At 35.9% G+C, this 17,008-nt stretch overlaps 1 long non-coding RNA gene across 1 annotated transcript; it reads right to left on the bottom strand.

Annotated features, from left to right (window-relative positions):
- Positions 1-236: 236 nt before the first annotated feature.
- Positions 237-10,411, bottom strand: LOC131803503 (uncharacterized). The gene is made up of 3 exons (XR_009342620.1): positions 10,325-10,411; positions 9,358-9,568; positions 237-684 (listed from the first exon to the last, which is right to left on the bottom strand). It is a non-coding gene; the product is annotated as an uncharacterized LOC131803503 (long non-coding RNA).
- Between the last annotated feature and the right edge of the window lie 6,597 nt (positions 10,412-17,008).

The raw sequence follows: 17,008 nt of genomic DNA, 5'->3' as shown, positions 1-17,008 counted from the left end.
GTGGTGTTTAACTCAGGGGAGTGGAGGAATGGCAGACAGCGGCAACAACAACAACGAGAACTCCCCAGAGTTATTATGCGATGGTTAGAGGTGCAGGTGCGGTGATTCGCGCGTGAGGTAATGGTGAAAATAAATAGCAAAGAAATGAAACACAAGAGATTATTAGTAATAATTCTATATAGATTTCATTCTTTATTGATGTATTTTTCTTTTCTAATACAACAAAATTACCTTAGTAATTTGGGACGGCGTCAGAGGCCTGCTTAGTATAACCGTGAACGAGGTGTTAGAGCGCGAGAAAAGTACACTTCAACAACTAAACGACAAGTGAACGCAGAGGTTCTTGCAATCGTAGAGGATCGCAGTGATCGCCGAGGATCATTGTCGGTTACTACTACTACATTTACAATTATTTCCAATGAAAGCAGAGTCTCGTATGTATCAAAGTGAGCTAACCAACAACAACCACCGCCCGGTGGCATCTGCGCTCTACGTTCTCCTCCGAAGGAAGTTTGCCGAGGAGATACCCATTGTGTCAATCAGCATCCGTGATTGGCTGGACTCGGGAAGTTGAAGGCCAACTTAAACAGGTGGCTTTTAGAAAACGTCACTCCTTTGGAAATGTCCTTACCTATTCCATTATGTTCGAAGTACAAAGTCGTATTAAGAGGTAGTAGACATTACCTAAGGAGGAGAAAAATCACCCGTGTTACAAATATGTAATATTAACGCAATTTAATGAAAATTAAGTCTGAAATTAAACAACAGCCTAAGACAAAAAAATGTCTGTGCAGCTCCACGTCTTCGCAGAGCCCCCATAAAACGGTACCTCCCGATATTCGGTATTTTGATTTTTTAGGGACATTATTTACCGGAATTGTTTCAAATTTGTTATTTTAATTTCGTAACGGATACTACAGCCTATGACGGAAAATTGTCTTTGCAGGTCCACGTCTTCGTATAGCCCACATATAACGGTAGGCCCGATATTCGGTATTTTGTGATTTTAGCGACATTATTTACCGGAATTGTTTCAAATTTGGTATTTGATGTTCGTAATGGATACTACAGCCTATGCCAGAAAATTGTCTGTGCAGCTCCACGTCTTATAACCCCCATGGTACCTCCTTTTATTTTGATGATTTTAGTTACATTATAAACAATTATTTTCATGTTTCGCATTTCAATATTGTAATACCTTGTGACAAAGTTGCTTATGCAGGTCCACGTCGTCGTATGGACCTTATATTTAAGATTTTAACAGAATTTTTAACGGATTTTTTTTTTTTTTTTTGAAAATTTGCCAAATTTCTACCAAATGGTGGAGGGTGCTCAAAGTTCGGCCCGGCCGAACTCACAGCATTTTTACTTGTTTTTATCAACTTTAGCTTTCTTTATATTTCTTTACGTGTGTCTTCTAGACTTTTTATACCCTCCACTATAGTATTGAGGGTTTGTCATTCCGTTTGTAACACCTCGAAACACATATTTTAGACCCCACTAAGTATATATATTCTTCATCAGCTTAAAATTCTATGTCGATTTAGCGATGTCCGTCCGTCTATCCGTCTGTGGAAGTCACGCTAGCTTCCGAACGAATATATAACTGTACATCCCGATATTAGGTATTTTGATGATTTAACGACATTTTTCACCGGAATTGTTTCTTATTTGGTATTTGAAGTTCGTAATGGATACTACAGCCTAAGACAGAAAATTAACGGTGCAGGTCCACGTCTTCGTATAGCCCCCATATAACGGTACCTCTCGATATTCGGTATTTGGATGATTTTAGCGAATTTCTTCACCGGAATTGTTTCAAATTTGGTATTTGAAGTTCATAATGGATACTACAGCCTAAGACAGAAAATTGTCTGTGCAGGTACGCGTATCGGTAGAGACCCAATATAACGGTACCTCCCGATATTCGGTATTTTGATGATTTTAGCGAATTTATTCACCGGAATTGTTTCAAATTTTGTATTTGGATACTACAGCCTGAAACAGAAATTTGGTACCCCTCTATGTTCGGTATTTTGATGATTTTAGCGACATTATTCACCGGAATTGTTTCAAATTTGGTATTTAAAGTTCAAATGGGATACTACACCCTAAGACAGAAAATTATCTATACTGGTCCAGGTCTTCGTATAGGCCCCATATATCAGTACATCCCTATATTCGGTATTTTGACGATTTTAGGTACAGTACCCACCGAAATTGTTTGAGATGTGGTATTTGAAGTTCGTAATGGATGCTACAGCCTTTGACAGAAAATTGTCTATGCAGGTCCAGGTCTTCGCACAGATCCGATATAACGGTACTTCCCTATATACGATATTCTTATGATTTTAGCTACATAAATCACCGTTTATTTCAAGTTTCGAATTTGAATATGGTAATGGCTTATGGCAAACAATGCCTATGAAGACCCACGTCGTATGCACCTCACTATAACGGCTATATTTGGTATTTTTAAAATTTTAACAGAATGTTTTAATGATTTTATTTTCTGAAAATTTCCAAATTCGTTCCAAATGGTGGAGGTTATTCAAAGTTCGGCCCGGCCGAACCTACTACTTTTTAACTTGTTTTTTTTTTGTAGTTGGGACATTGGATGTCCTCGAAATTGCATTTTTTGCAATTGGAAATGGGGGTATATTAACTTTATTATTCCGTGTGTAACATCCCTAAATATTCGTCGTAGACCCCATAATGTATACATCCATAATCAGCATAAAATTCTAAGACGATTTAACGATGTCCGTCTGTCTGTTGAAATCACGATACAGCCCACATTATTTGACGTAGAGCGTTAACATTTAGGAGAATAATTTGTATTATGTCTAGGATGGTTTGTATTGAAAATGAGATATATCGGTCCACGTTTTAGTATAGTCCCCATATAACGGCCTTCCCTATATTCGGTATTTTGATGATTTTTTCCACATTGGCATTTTTGATCATAATGGGTTCTAGCTCCGGTGGCGAATTTTTGCATGTATAGGTCCACGCTTTGGTATAGGCCCCATATAACGGTACCTCCCGATATTCGGTATTTGGATGATTTTAGCGACATTATTTTTGATCATAATGGGTTCTAGCTCCGGTGGCGAATTTTTGCATGTATAGGTCCACGCTTTGGTATAGGCCCCATATAACGGTACCTCCCGATATTCGGTATTTGGATGATTTTAGCGACATTATTTACCGGAATTATTTCAAAATTGGTATTTGAAGTTCGTAATGGATGTTACAGCCTAAGACAGAAAATAAGACATGTAAGTCCACGTCTTCGTATAGCCCCCATATTACGGTACTCCCGATATTCGGTATTTTGATGATTTTAACGACAATATTTACCGGAATTGTTTCTAAATTGGTAGTTGAAGTTCGTAATGGATACTAATGCCTCAGACAGGAAATATGCAATGCAGATCCACGGCTTCGTATAACCCCCATATAGCGGTACTCCCGATATTCGGTATTTGGATGATCTTAGCGACATTTTTCACCGGAATAGTTTCAAATTTGGTATGTGAAGTTCGTAATGGATGCTATAGCCTAAGAAAGAAAATTGTCTGTGCAGGTCCACGTCTTCGTATATTGCATTGCATTTTTATACAATCCACCTTGGAAAATAGGGTATATTAACTTTGTCATTCCGTTTGTAACATCCCTAAATATTCGTCGTAGACCCCATAATGTATATATATTCATAATCAGCATAAAATTCTAAGACGTGGAGCGTCAACTTTTAGCAGAATAATTTGTATTATTTCTAGGATGGTTGGTATTGAAAATGAGATATATCGGTCCACGTTTTAGTATAGTCCCCATATAACGGCCTTCCCTATATTCGGTATGTTGATGATTTTTCGACGCTTTGGTATAGCTATAAAATTGTACCTTCCGATATTCGGTATTTTGATGATTTTGCCACATTTTTTCATGGAATTGTCTAAAAATTGGCATTTTTGGTCATAATGGTTTTGTAAAGCCCTATATTGAGGTACCTCCCGATATTCGGCAGTTTGATGATTTTTGCCACATTTTCCCATGAATATGTCTAAAAATTGGTATTTGCGGGTCATAATTTGTTCTAGCGTTTTCTCTACCCTAAGGCGAAGGGTATTACAAGTTCGGTCCGGCCGAACTTAATGTTCTTATACCCTCCTCCATAGCATGGACAGAATATTAAGTTAGTCATTCCGTTTGTAACACCTCGAAATATACATTTTAGACCCCCCAAAATGTGTATATTCTTGATCAGCATCAAATTCTATGTCGATTCATCAATGTCCGCTTGTGTGTCCGTCTGTGGAAATCACTCTAGCTTCCGAACGAAATACGTAAGTTGATAAAAATTTACTCAAATGTGTATTATGTCTGCAGAACTTTTGGTATTGAAAATGGGCTATGTAGGTCCACGTCTTCGTATAGCCCCCATATAACGCTACCCTCCGATATTCGGTATTTTGATGATTTTAGCGACATTATTTACCGGAATCGTTTCAAATTTACTACAGCCTAAGACAGAAAATAAGCCATGTTCCTTTGTTCACGTCTTCGTATAGCCCCTATATAACGGTACTCCCGATATTCGGTATTTGGATGATTTTAGCGACATTATTTACAGGAATTGTTTCAAATTTTGTATTTAAAGTTCGTAATAGATACTACAGCCTAGAACAGAACATTGTCTGTGCAGGTCCACCTCTTCGCGAGCCCTAATATAAAGGTACCTCCCGATATTCGGTGTTTTGATTATTTTAGCGAATTTATTCAAATTTGGTATTTAAAGTTCGTAATAGATACTACAGCCTAGAACAGAAAATTGTCTGTGCAGGTCCACGTCTTCGTATAGCCCCCATATATACCTACCGATATTCGGTATTTTGATTTTATCGACATTATAACCGATTTTTTAAGTTTCGCATTTGAATATTGTAATGGCTTATGACAATACCTATGCAGGTCTATGTCGTCGTATAGACCCTAATGTAACAGCTACATTCAATGTTTTTAAGATTTTAACAGAATTTCCAACGGATTATATTGTTTTTGAGAATTGCCAAATTCGTTCCAAATGGTTGAGGTGATTCAAAGTTCGACCCGGGCGAACTTACCGCTTTTTTATATGTTTTCTTATATTATTTTAAATTTTGTGTTTTTTTTTGTAGTTGGGACTTTTGATGTCCTCTTTTCCAAATTGCATTTTTATACCCTCCACCTTGGAATGGACGGTTTAACGATGTCCGTCTGTCTGTTGAAATTACGATACAGCCCACATTATTTGACGTAGAGCGTCAACATTTAGCAAAATAAATTGTATGATGCCTAGGATGGTTGGTGTTGAAAATGAGATATATCGGTCCACGTTTTGGTACAGTCCCCATACAACGGCCTTCCCTATATTCGGTATTTTGATGATTTTTGCCACACTTTTTCACGGGTTTGTCTGAAAATTTTTATTTGTAGGTCATAATGGATCTTAGTTCGTGCGGCGAAACATTGCATGTATAGGTCGACGCTTTGGTATAGATTCCATATAAGGGTATCTCCCGATATTCGGTATTTTGATGATTTTTGCACATTTTTTCATGGAATTGTCTAAAAATTGGTACTTGTTGGTGGAACTTTGCATATACATATAAAGGTACCTCCCGATATTCCGCATTTTGATGATTTTAGCGACATTATTAACCGGAATCGTTTCAATTTTTGTATTTAAAGTTCGTAGTGGGTACTATAGCTTATAGTGGGAAATTGTCTGTACAGGTCCATGATTTCGTATAGTCCCCATATAAAGGTACCTCACAATATTCGGTATTTTTATAATTTTAGCGACATTTTTCACCGGAATTGCTTCAAAATTGGTATTTTAATTCGTAATGAATACTACATCCTATGACCGGAAATTGTCTGTGCAGGTCCAGTCTTCGTATAGCCCCCATATAAAGGTGCTTCACGATATTCGGTATTTTGATGATTTTAGCGCCATTTTTCACCGGAATTGTTTTCATGACAGAAAATGGTCTACTTAGGTCCAGGTCTTCGTATAGGCCCAAAAATCAGTACCTCCCTATATTCGGTATTTTGACAATTTTAGGTATAATATTCATCGAAATTGTTTGAGATGTCGTATTTGAACTTCGTAAAGAGTGCTACAGCCTGGGACAGAAATTTGTCTATGCAGGTCCAGGTCTTTGTGTCGCTCCGATAAACCGGTACCTCTATATATACGGTATTTTGATGATTTACGCTAAATTATTCACCTTTTATTTGAAGTTTCTAATTTGAATATAGCAATGGCTTATGACAAACAAAGCCTATGTAGGTCCACGTCGTATAGACCCCAATATAACGGCTATATTCGGTATTTTTAAAATTTTAACGAAAATTTTAACGGATTTTTTTCAAAGTTCGGCAGATTTAACTGTTTTTTAACTTATTCTAAGTTTCGCATTTGAATATTGTATGGCAAACGTTACATATGCAGGTCCATGTCGTCGTATTGGCCCTAATATAAGGCTACATTCGGTATTTCTAAGATTTTAACAGAATTTTTAACGGATTTTATTGTTTTTGAGAATTGCCAAATTCGTTTCAAATGGTGGAGGGTATTCAAAGTTCAGCCCGGCCGAACTTACAGCTTTTTTACTTGTTACAATATATATTGTATTTTTTTTTTTAGTTTGCCTCTGTGGCTTTTTATCGATCGAGATTTGAATCTACAAACAAGCGAAGAGGTTGTATTCCTTTCTTACTAAACATTGCTCCAGTCGAGTCAAATAGAGTTGGCAATCCAAGAAGGAGATTGGATTCTATTCTCATTTACATTGGTCCATCGAAAATTAAGGAATCAATGACCTAAAATAAAATTAAATTTTTTGAGTTATCCCCCATAGTGCATAGTGGTCGCTGCCATTGGCCAAAATTCAAAAAATGAAAATCAGATATTTATTGTCAAATGTGTACAAATGAACTCTTAAGCGGTTAAGCTTTTAGAAAACATAATAATCTTGGCTTCATTCTAAGGGCCCACTTCAAAAATGGCATCAAAATAGAGAAAATGTAGTTAGTTGTTTTTTCAGTGGGATCAAAGAAAATGTGGAGTAAAAATAGAACTGTATTACAAAATTAAATACATTTTAAAATTACAAATCTTTATTGAAAAGCAAATTACAAATTATTATTGAAAAGCAAGGTATTAACTTATTTTTAGTGCAGTAATTTTTTGTGTTTAGTATGTGTGTATTATATAGAGGATGTGAGTGTTCTGAGTTGCCTTTAAGATTAATTTTGAAAATAAAATTGGATTTCAGTTAAAGTTTTAATTGTTTTCCCCCCTGAATCCTCCAATGTGATTTTTTCACGTTATTAGTAATGGCCTAAGATTCTAAAAGTGCTAATTTAACTTTCAGATTTTGTCAGATGTGTACGTTATGCCCAATATACTGAAGTGACTTCGCTGCAATTTTGTCAGTTCTATGGTGCTAGTGATATGGAATATGTTTTTATTGTTAGGGATTGACAAAGATGTAATTGACAGGTGTTCAATATTGTTACAAGCATTGTCTTCTGGGTATAATATTTATGTCGAAAAATTTAAGGCCTTTGCACTGGAAACTGCTAAAGAGTTAACAAATTTATATCCATGGCACTATCTTCCAAGTTTCGACTAAATCATACCCGAAAAAATTCTCGTGTTTTAACAACCACAGATCTTATTAACCGTCTTCTTCTGAGCTCTGACCCTTTTATAAAGGGGCAGCGAACGTTACCAAAAAATAACCAGTAAAGAAAGTCTTAAAGTCGGGCGGGGCCGACTTCATGATACCCTACACCACTTTGCATATTTTGTAGAGCGTCACATAACAAATAAAGGTTTTAATGGTGAATTTGTGAGAATTAAATCATACCAACTATGATTATAGTAATAATTAAAAGTCCAAAGGAATTAATATATGGGAGGAATATCCTCCTCTGAATCGATTTCTATTAAATTTGTCGAGGCATTTGCGCCTTTTCAATTCGGGCTTGTGTTATCCATTTGGTGCACAATTAACTTGAAATCGGATAGATATATATGAGAGCTATATCTAAATTTTATTTGGGCTAATATTACACGTTTGGTGCACAATAAAAGGCAAATCGGTCGAAGATATATATTTGAGCCATATCCAAATATTAACAGATCTCGATAAAATTTAGAAAGTGTATTTCTAAGTTATATTTGATATATTTCCCCAAATATCGTTGTTACAGAGTGCATATTACGGCTGTGGAGGACAAAAATAACAAATCGGAAGAACAATATATATGGGAGCTATATATGTGTCTGAACCGATTTCGATCAAATTTGGCATACTTATTTTCAGGTCCAATCTGGTCGTACGTATATTCTATACTATTTGGGCTGATATTACAAGTTTGGTGCACAATATAAGGCAAACTGAATGAATATAATGGGAGATATACCTAAATTTTGACCGGTTATATCCAATTTCAATCACATTCGTCCTTAAGTCAAACTAATTATTTGTGCAAAATTTAACTTTGATTTAATTTTACATTAAATTGTTATTTTATTTTTTTTTTTACAAAAAATAATAAAATTTGGACTTGATTTGTATAAAAAAACTTCTATTTTCGGAGGTACCTTACAGGGGACTCTACCTAATGGCGGGCTGTTCCAAATAATTTTCAGTAAGATTATTTTTTAGCTCCTTAGAACGTAAAATGTAAAATAACATTACAATCTGGTGTAGAAATGTGACAAGAATTGGACAAATAACCCTTATTCGGGAGGTAGGTTATATGGGGACTATGCCAAAACATGCATCGACCATATCCATTTTGTCACATTTTTATACCCTCCGACATACTATGGAGGGTATATTAACTTTGTCATTCCGTTTGTAACTCCTCGAAATACTCATGTCAGACCCAACAAAGTATATATATTCTTGATCAGCGTAAAATTCTAAGACGATTTAGCCATGTCCGTCTGTCTGTTGTAATCACGCTATCTTTCGAATGAATTGAGAGAGATGGCTAACATTTTGCACACATGTTTAGTTTTCCAGTATGCAGGTTAAGTTCGTAAATGGGCCATGTTTGTCCACGTTTTCATATAGCCCGCATATAACGGTACCCCCCTATATTCGGTATTTCGATGATTTTAGCGACATTATTTACAGGAATTGTTTCAAATTTGGTATTTGAAATTCGAATTGGATACTACACCCTAAGACAGAAAATTTTCTATGCTGGTTCAGGTCTTCGTATAGGCCCCATATATCAGTACATCCCTATATTCGGCATTTTGACGATTTTATGTACAATACTCACCGAAATTGTTTGAGGTGTGGTATTTGAAGTTCGAAATGGATGCTACAGCCTGTGACGGAAAATTGTCTATGCAGGTCCAGGTCTTCGCACAGCTCCGATATAACGGCAACATTATTCACCGTTTATTTCAAGTTACGAATTTGAATATGGTAATGGCTTATGACAAACCATGTCTATGTAGGCCCACATCGTATACACCTCAATATAACAGCTATATTTGGTATTGTTGGTATTTTTAAAATTTTAACAGAATGTTTTAATGATTTTATTTTCTGAAAATTTCCAAATTCGTTCCAAATGGTGGAGTATATTCAAAGTTCGGCCCGGCCGAACTTGTTTTTAATTTCCAAATTCGTTCCAAATGATGAAGCGTATTCAAAGTTCGGCCCCCTATTTAAATTATATGAAATTTTTAGGTTATTAACTAAAGTTTTAGTCAGGTCCTCTTCTATCTCGTCAACAGCAGTTAAATCCACAGTTATGGGAAAAAGCCCATCGATTTTGCAAAACCAAAATACCTTCGGGATGCCGTACAAGAATGCAAACACTTGTTGAGTCAGGAATCTCCGATATTCAGATCAGTGGAAACAATCGAGGAGTCGTAAGAAAATATGAACATTGCGCCATATAAGAAATATAATGGGTGTAGAAAATATATCACTAAACAGAGGTGTAAATATAGAAAGCATTCATTTAAATCCCAATATAATTAATAAAAACAAAATTAGCTTTATTATATCTAAAATACATACATTTGAAACTCAAAAATATTGAGACAACTCTGCATACCAAATTTTGATCGATTTGATTGGGATCGACATGTTTCGAAGCTTTACACATTTTTTAATAGATTTTGGAGGATAGTAACATGTTTAATTTTTCTTTGTACTTTTTGACCCTTTTTGGAACAGATTTTCGGAATTTCAGAGAACTTTTTGTGTAATATAAATAAATATATATACAATACCTCTGCATAGCCCTTTCATATTATTAAAATGGTATGTAATTTTCTCCTGTTTAATACGAATTTTCAAAATGTGTTTCCGCAAACTTGCTTTGATTGAAATTGAAAGTTTTATGTTATGCCATCAAATATTCTATTAATGTACTGCGTACCTGATTAAAACTCAATATTTTCTCCCACGTTTTGTTTTAGGATTTTTATACTCTACACCATGGTATGGAGGGTATATTAAGTTTGACATTCCGTTTGTAACACCTCGATATATACATAAACCCCACAAAGTATACATATTCTTGATCAGGATAAAATTCTATGTCGACTTAGCGATGTGTGTCCGTCAGTGGAAATAACTCTAGCTTCCGAGCGAAATAAAGTAGGTTGATAACATTTTACTCAAATGTAAATTATGTTGCAGGACTTTTGGTATTTTAAATGGGCCATGAAGGTCCACGTTTTGGTAAAGCCCCCATATAATGGTACCTCCCTGTATTCGGTATTTTGATGGTTTTAGCGACTTTATTTATCGGAGTTGTTTAAAATTTAGTACTTGAAGTTCGTAATGGATACTGCAGCCTAAGAAAAAAATTGTCTATTCAGGATCACGGCTTCAGCTAGACCTCATATAACGGCACCACCCGATATTTGGTAATTAAAGTTCGTAATCGATACTACATCCTAAGATAGAAAATGGTCGTTTAGCCCCCATACAACGGTGGTCGTATAGCCCCCATACAACGGTGCCTCCCGATATTCGGTATTTTGATGATTTAAGCGACATTATTCACCGGAATTGTTTGAAATTTAGTACTTGAAGTTCGTAATGGATACTACCGCCTAAGACAGAAAATTGTCTATGCAGGTCAAGGTCTTCGTATAGGCCCCATATATCAGTACGTCCCTAAATGTTGACAAGTTTGTGTACAATACCCACCGAAATTTTTTGTGATGTCGTATTTAAAGTTCGAATTGGATGCTACAGTCTTTGACAACAAATTGTCTATGTAGATCCAGGTCTTCGCACAGCCCCGATATAACGATAACTCCCTATATACGTTATTTTGATGGCCCCATATATCATAACCTCCCTATATTCGGTATGTTAACGAGTTTAGGTACAATACCCATCGAAATTGTGTGGGATGTCGTATTTGAAGTTCGAATTGGATGCTACAGCCAGTGACAGCAAATTTTCTATGCAGGTCCAGGTCTTCGCAGTCGGCCGGGGCCGACTTTATGATACCCTACACCACTTTGCTAATTTAGTAGAGCTGCGCATAACAATTAAAAGTTTTTATGGGAGAATTCAATCATACACGCTATGATTATAATTATAAGTTAAAGTTCAAAGGACTAAATAAGCCGAAGCATTTGTATCTTTTTAATTCGGACTTGTATTGCCCATTTGGTGCACAATTAATTTGAAATCGGATAAAAATATATATGGGAGCTAGATCCAAATCGGAACCGATCTCGATAAAATTTGGCAAAGATATTTCTGAGCTGTATTTGATATATTTCCCTGAATATCGTTGTTACAGAGTGCATATTACGGCTGTGGGTAAGAAATATGACAAATCGGATGAACAGTATATATGGGAGCTATAGCTATATCTGAACCGATCTCGACCTAATTTAGGAAATGTATTTCTGAGCTGTATTTGTTATATTTCCCCAAATATTGTTGTTACAGATTGCATATTACGGCTGCGGCCAAATTTGACATACTAGCTTCTAGACTCAATTCGGTCGTAAGTGCCAAATGTCATCCAATTTGGGCAAATATTAGACGTTTGGTGCACAATCAAAGATAAATCGGACGAAGTTATATATGGGAGCTATATCCAAATCTGAACCGACCTCGATCAAATTTAGCAAATGTATTTCTGAGCTGTATTTGATATATTTCCCCGAATATTGTTGTTGCAGAGTGCATATAACGGCTGCGGAGGACAAAAATAAAAAATCGGATGAACAAATTTGGCATACTTATTTTCAGGTCCAATCTGATCGTACGCGAAAAAATCCATACTATTCGGACTGATATTACACGTTTGGTGCACAATAAAAGACAAATCGGACGAAGATATATATGGGAGCTATATCTAAATTTTGACCGCTTATCTCAAATTTCAATAGCGTTCGTCCTTGGGCCAAACAAATGATTTGTGCAAAATTTCATCTGGATAGGGCATTAAATGCGAACTTTACTTTGTTTACAAAAATACATGGACAGACGGACAGACGGACAGACGGACGGACGGACATGCATAAATCGACTCAGAATGTGATTCTATGCAGATCATCAAACGGAACTATGGGTCAATCTCGTTTCCTTTTGCCTGTTACAAACAAATGCACAAAGATATAATACCCTGACCACTATGTGGTGTAGGGTATAAATACAATATGTATTGTAACAAGTAAAAAACTGTAAGTTCGGCCAGTCCGAACTTTGAATACCCTCCACCATTTCGAACGAATTTGGCAATTCTCAAAAACAATAAAATCTGTTAAAATCTTAAAAATACCGAATGTATCTATTACATTAGGGTCAATACGACGACATGAGCCTGGATAGGTAACTTTTGTCATAAGCCAATACAATATTCAAATGCGAAACTTAAAAAAAATCGGTAAATAATGTAGCTAAAATCATCAAAATACCGAATATCGATATGGAGGCTATTCGAAGAGGTGGACCTGCACATACAATTTTCTGTCTTAAGCTATAGTATCTATTACGAACTATAAATGCCAATTTTGAAACAATCCCGTAAATAATGTCGCTAAAATCATCAAAATACCGCATATCGGGAGGTAGGGTTATATGGGGGTATATATACCAAACGTTTACCTACATGGCCCATTTTCAATACCAAAAGATCTGCAGACATAATGCACATTTGAGTAAAATTTTATCAACCTTCTTCATTGGACCTGCACAGACAATTATGCAATAGTATCCACTAAGAACATCAAATAGCAAATTTGAAAGAATTCCGTTGAATAATGTAGCTAAAATCAACAAACTACCGAATATCGGGAGGTACAGTTATATGGGGGCTACACGAAGACGTGAACCTAGACCTACGATTTTCTGCCATAGGCTGTCCGGTGAATATTGTCTTAAAAATAAACAAAGAACCCAATATCTGGAGATACCGTTATATGCGGGTCTACGCACAGACAATTTTCTGTTTTAGGCTGTAGTATCCATTACGAGCTTAAATACCAAATTTGAAACAACTCTGATGAATAATATCGGTAAAATCATCAAAATATCGAATAGCGGGGGTACATATATATGGGGGCCAATACGAAGACGTAGAACTGCACAGACAATTTTCTGTCTTAGGCTGTAGCATCCATTTCTAATTTCAATCTCGATGGATATCGTCGCAAAAATCATCAAAATACCGAATATCGGGTGGTGCTGTTATATGAGGTCTATCAAAGACGTGGACCTAAACAGACTATTTTCTGTCTTAGCCTGTAGTATCTACTATGAACTGCAAATCCTTAATTTGAAACTATTCTGGAGAATAAAATTCTGTGAATCACGTAGCTAAAATCATCAAAATACCGAATAGAGGGAGGTACCATCATGTTGGGGCTATACCAAAGCGGGAGTGGACGGAAGCAACACAATTTACATTTTGGGTAAAACTTTATCAACCTACTTCATTTCGTTCGCAAGCTAGAGCGATTCGCACAGACTGCCGGACATCGTTAAATCGACATAGTATTTTATGCTGATCAAGAACATATATACTTTGTAGGGTCTAAAATGTATATTTCGAGGTGTTACAAACGGAATGACATACTTAATATACCCTCCACGCCATGGTGTACGTTATCAATATCATAAAACAAAACTTTGGTGAAAAAATCGAGTTTTATTCAGGTACGCAGTACATTGATAGAATATTTGATAGCATAACATAAAACTTTCAATTTCAAACAAATTACGGAAACATATTTTGAAAATTCGTATTAAACGGAAGAAAATTACATACCCTTTTAATAATATGAAGGGACCAAGAAGAAGTATTGTTCTAAATTTGTGTACATTTGTTTATTTAAATGGCACAAAGGTTTTCTGAAAATCCGAAAATCCGTTTCAGTCCTATAAAATCTACTTCAAAAATTTCTAAAGCTTCGAAACATGTCAATCTCACAATCTTTCCGACCTGAGAAGAATCGATCAAAATTTGGTATACAGAGTTTTTGAGTTTCAAGAGTATCTATTTTAAATATAATAAAGACAACTTTATTTTTTAAATGATAATGCGATTTAAATTTTTAATTTTCTATATTTATAATTTTCTTTAGTGATATATTTTCTGCATCCATTTTATTTATTATAATATAACTCAATGTACATATTTTCTTATGATTTTTCGATTGTTTCCACTGATCTGGCTGAACAGCGAAGATTCCTGACTGACTGTTAAAATCTCAAATATACCGAATGTATCTGTTACAGTAGGGTCTATACGACGACAAGGGCCTGCATAGGTAACTTTTGTCATAAGCCATTACAATATTCAAATGCGATACTCAGAAAAAAATCGGTGAATAACGTAGTTAAAGTCATCAAAATACCGAATATAGGGATGTACCGTTATATGGGGGCTATACGAAGACGTGAATCTCCACAGACAATTTTCTGTATAAGGCTGTAGTACCCATTACGAACTTCAAATACCAAATTCGAAACAATTCCGATGAATAATGTCAATAAAATCATGAAAATAACGAATATAAGGAGGAACCGTTATATGGGGGCTATACGAAGACGTGGATCTGCACAGACAATTTTCTGTCTAAGGCTGCAATACCCATTACGAACTTCAAATACCGAATTCAAAACAATTCCGGTGAATAATGTCGATAAAATCATGAAAATAACGAATAAAGGGAGGAACCGTTAAATGGGGGCTATACAAAGACGTGGACCTGCACGGACAATCTTTCTGTCATAGACTGAAGAATCCTTTACGAACTTCAAATACCAAATTTGAAATAGTTCCAGAGAATAATGTCGCTAAAATCATGAAAATACCGAGTATCTGGGGTACCGTTATACGGGGATATACGAAGACGTGGACCTACATGGCCCATTCTATGTCTTAGGCTGTAGTATCTATTACGAACTTCAAATACTAAATTGTAAACAATTCCGGTGAATACTGTCGCTAAAATCATCAAAATACCGAATATCGGGAGGTACCGTTATATGGGGGTATACGATGACATGAACCTACATAGCCCATTTTCTGTCTTAGGCTGTATTATTCATTACGAACTTTAAATACCAATTTTAAAACAATTCCGGTAAATAATGTCGCTAAAATAATCAAAATACCGCATACCGGGATGTACCGTTATATGGGGGCTACACGAAGACATGAGCCTACATGGCCCATTTTCAATACACATTTGAGTAAATTTTTGTCAACTTACTTCATTTCGTTCGGAAGCTACAGTGATTTCCCCAGACGGACGGACATTGCTAAATCGACATAGGATTTTATACTGATCAAGAATATAAAATATATATATATATCTAAATGTCTAATGTCCTAAAATGTCTATTGCGAGGTATTACAAACGGAATGACAAACTTAATATACCCTCCATACTATGGTGGAGGGTATAATAAAATCCGGTTAAAATTCTGTTAAAATCTTAAAAATACCGAATGTAGCAATATATTAGGGTCTATGCGACGACGTGGACCTGCATACGCAGCTTATGTCATAAGCTATTACAATATTCAAATGCAAAACTTTACAAAAAATTTGTTTATAATGTAAATAAAAACATCAAAATACCGAATATGGGAAGGTACCCTGCACCAACAATTTTCTGGCATAGGCTGTAGTATCCATTACGAACTTCAAATACCAAATTTGAAACAATTTCGGTAAATAATGTCGCTAAAATCATCAAAATACCGCATATCGGGAGGTACGGTTATATGGGGGTATATAAGTTAACACCACAAATATTCAAATCTCACAAATGTATCATCATGGACAGCAACGACAACAACAACAGCAATAACTAAATCAAATGCGCGTGTTATAATGCTGACATGCAGTTTCCCACAGAATGACCAGAGTTAACACCACAAATATTCAAATCTCACAAATGTATCATCATGGACAGCAACGACAACAACAACAGCAATAACTAAATCAAATGCGCGTGTTATAATGCTGACATGCAGTTTCCCACAGAATGACCAGAAGGTATTCCAGACGACACACGAGCCGGTGTCCAATAACAATACAGGTGTGGGAACATGCAAAGTGCAGTAGCAACGGTGCAGTGCGATGAGTATAAGTTTAGGGTAGTTTTAGTTATTATTTGCTTTGTAACTTTGAATCTCAAATAAAACGAATGTTGCTCAAAAGCGCTAGCTTGCGAGACAACATATTTTTTTAATAAAAACTTACAAATAAAGTTTAATTGGCGCCCGAGCAGGGACCAGCGTCAGACTGGTCTGAACCCGATTCGAGATTAAAGTATTAAGTCAAGCCTTCGGATGGGCCCCTCAGTACCTTCGGTGGAAACAGGAGCAACGTTATGTTGCAGCCCCTGAAGCCCGCGACGCGGAAAAATAATAAGTGATATAAATAAAGCCTCCGGAAGGGCCCCTTAGTACCTTAACTGTGAAAA

The sequence above is a fragment of the Musca domestica genome, unplaced genomic scaffold (genome assembly GCF_030504385.1).
Source record: "Musca domestica strain aabys unplaced genomic scaffold, Musca_domestica.polishedcontigs.V.1.1 30, whole genome shotgun sequence".
Lineage (NCBI taxonomy): Eukaryota > Metazoa > Arthropoda > Insecta > Diptera > Muscidae > Musca > Musca domestica.
This window is presented reverse-complemented; position numbering and strand designations above follow the sequence as displayed.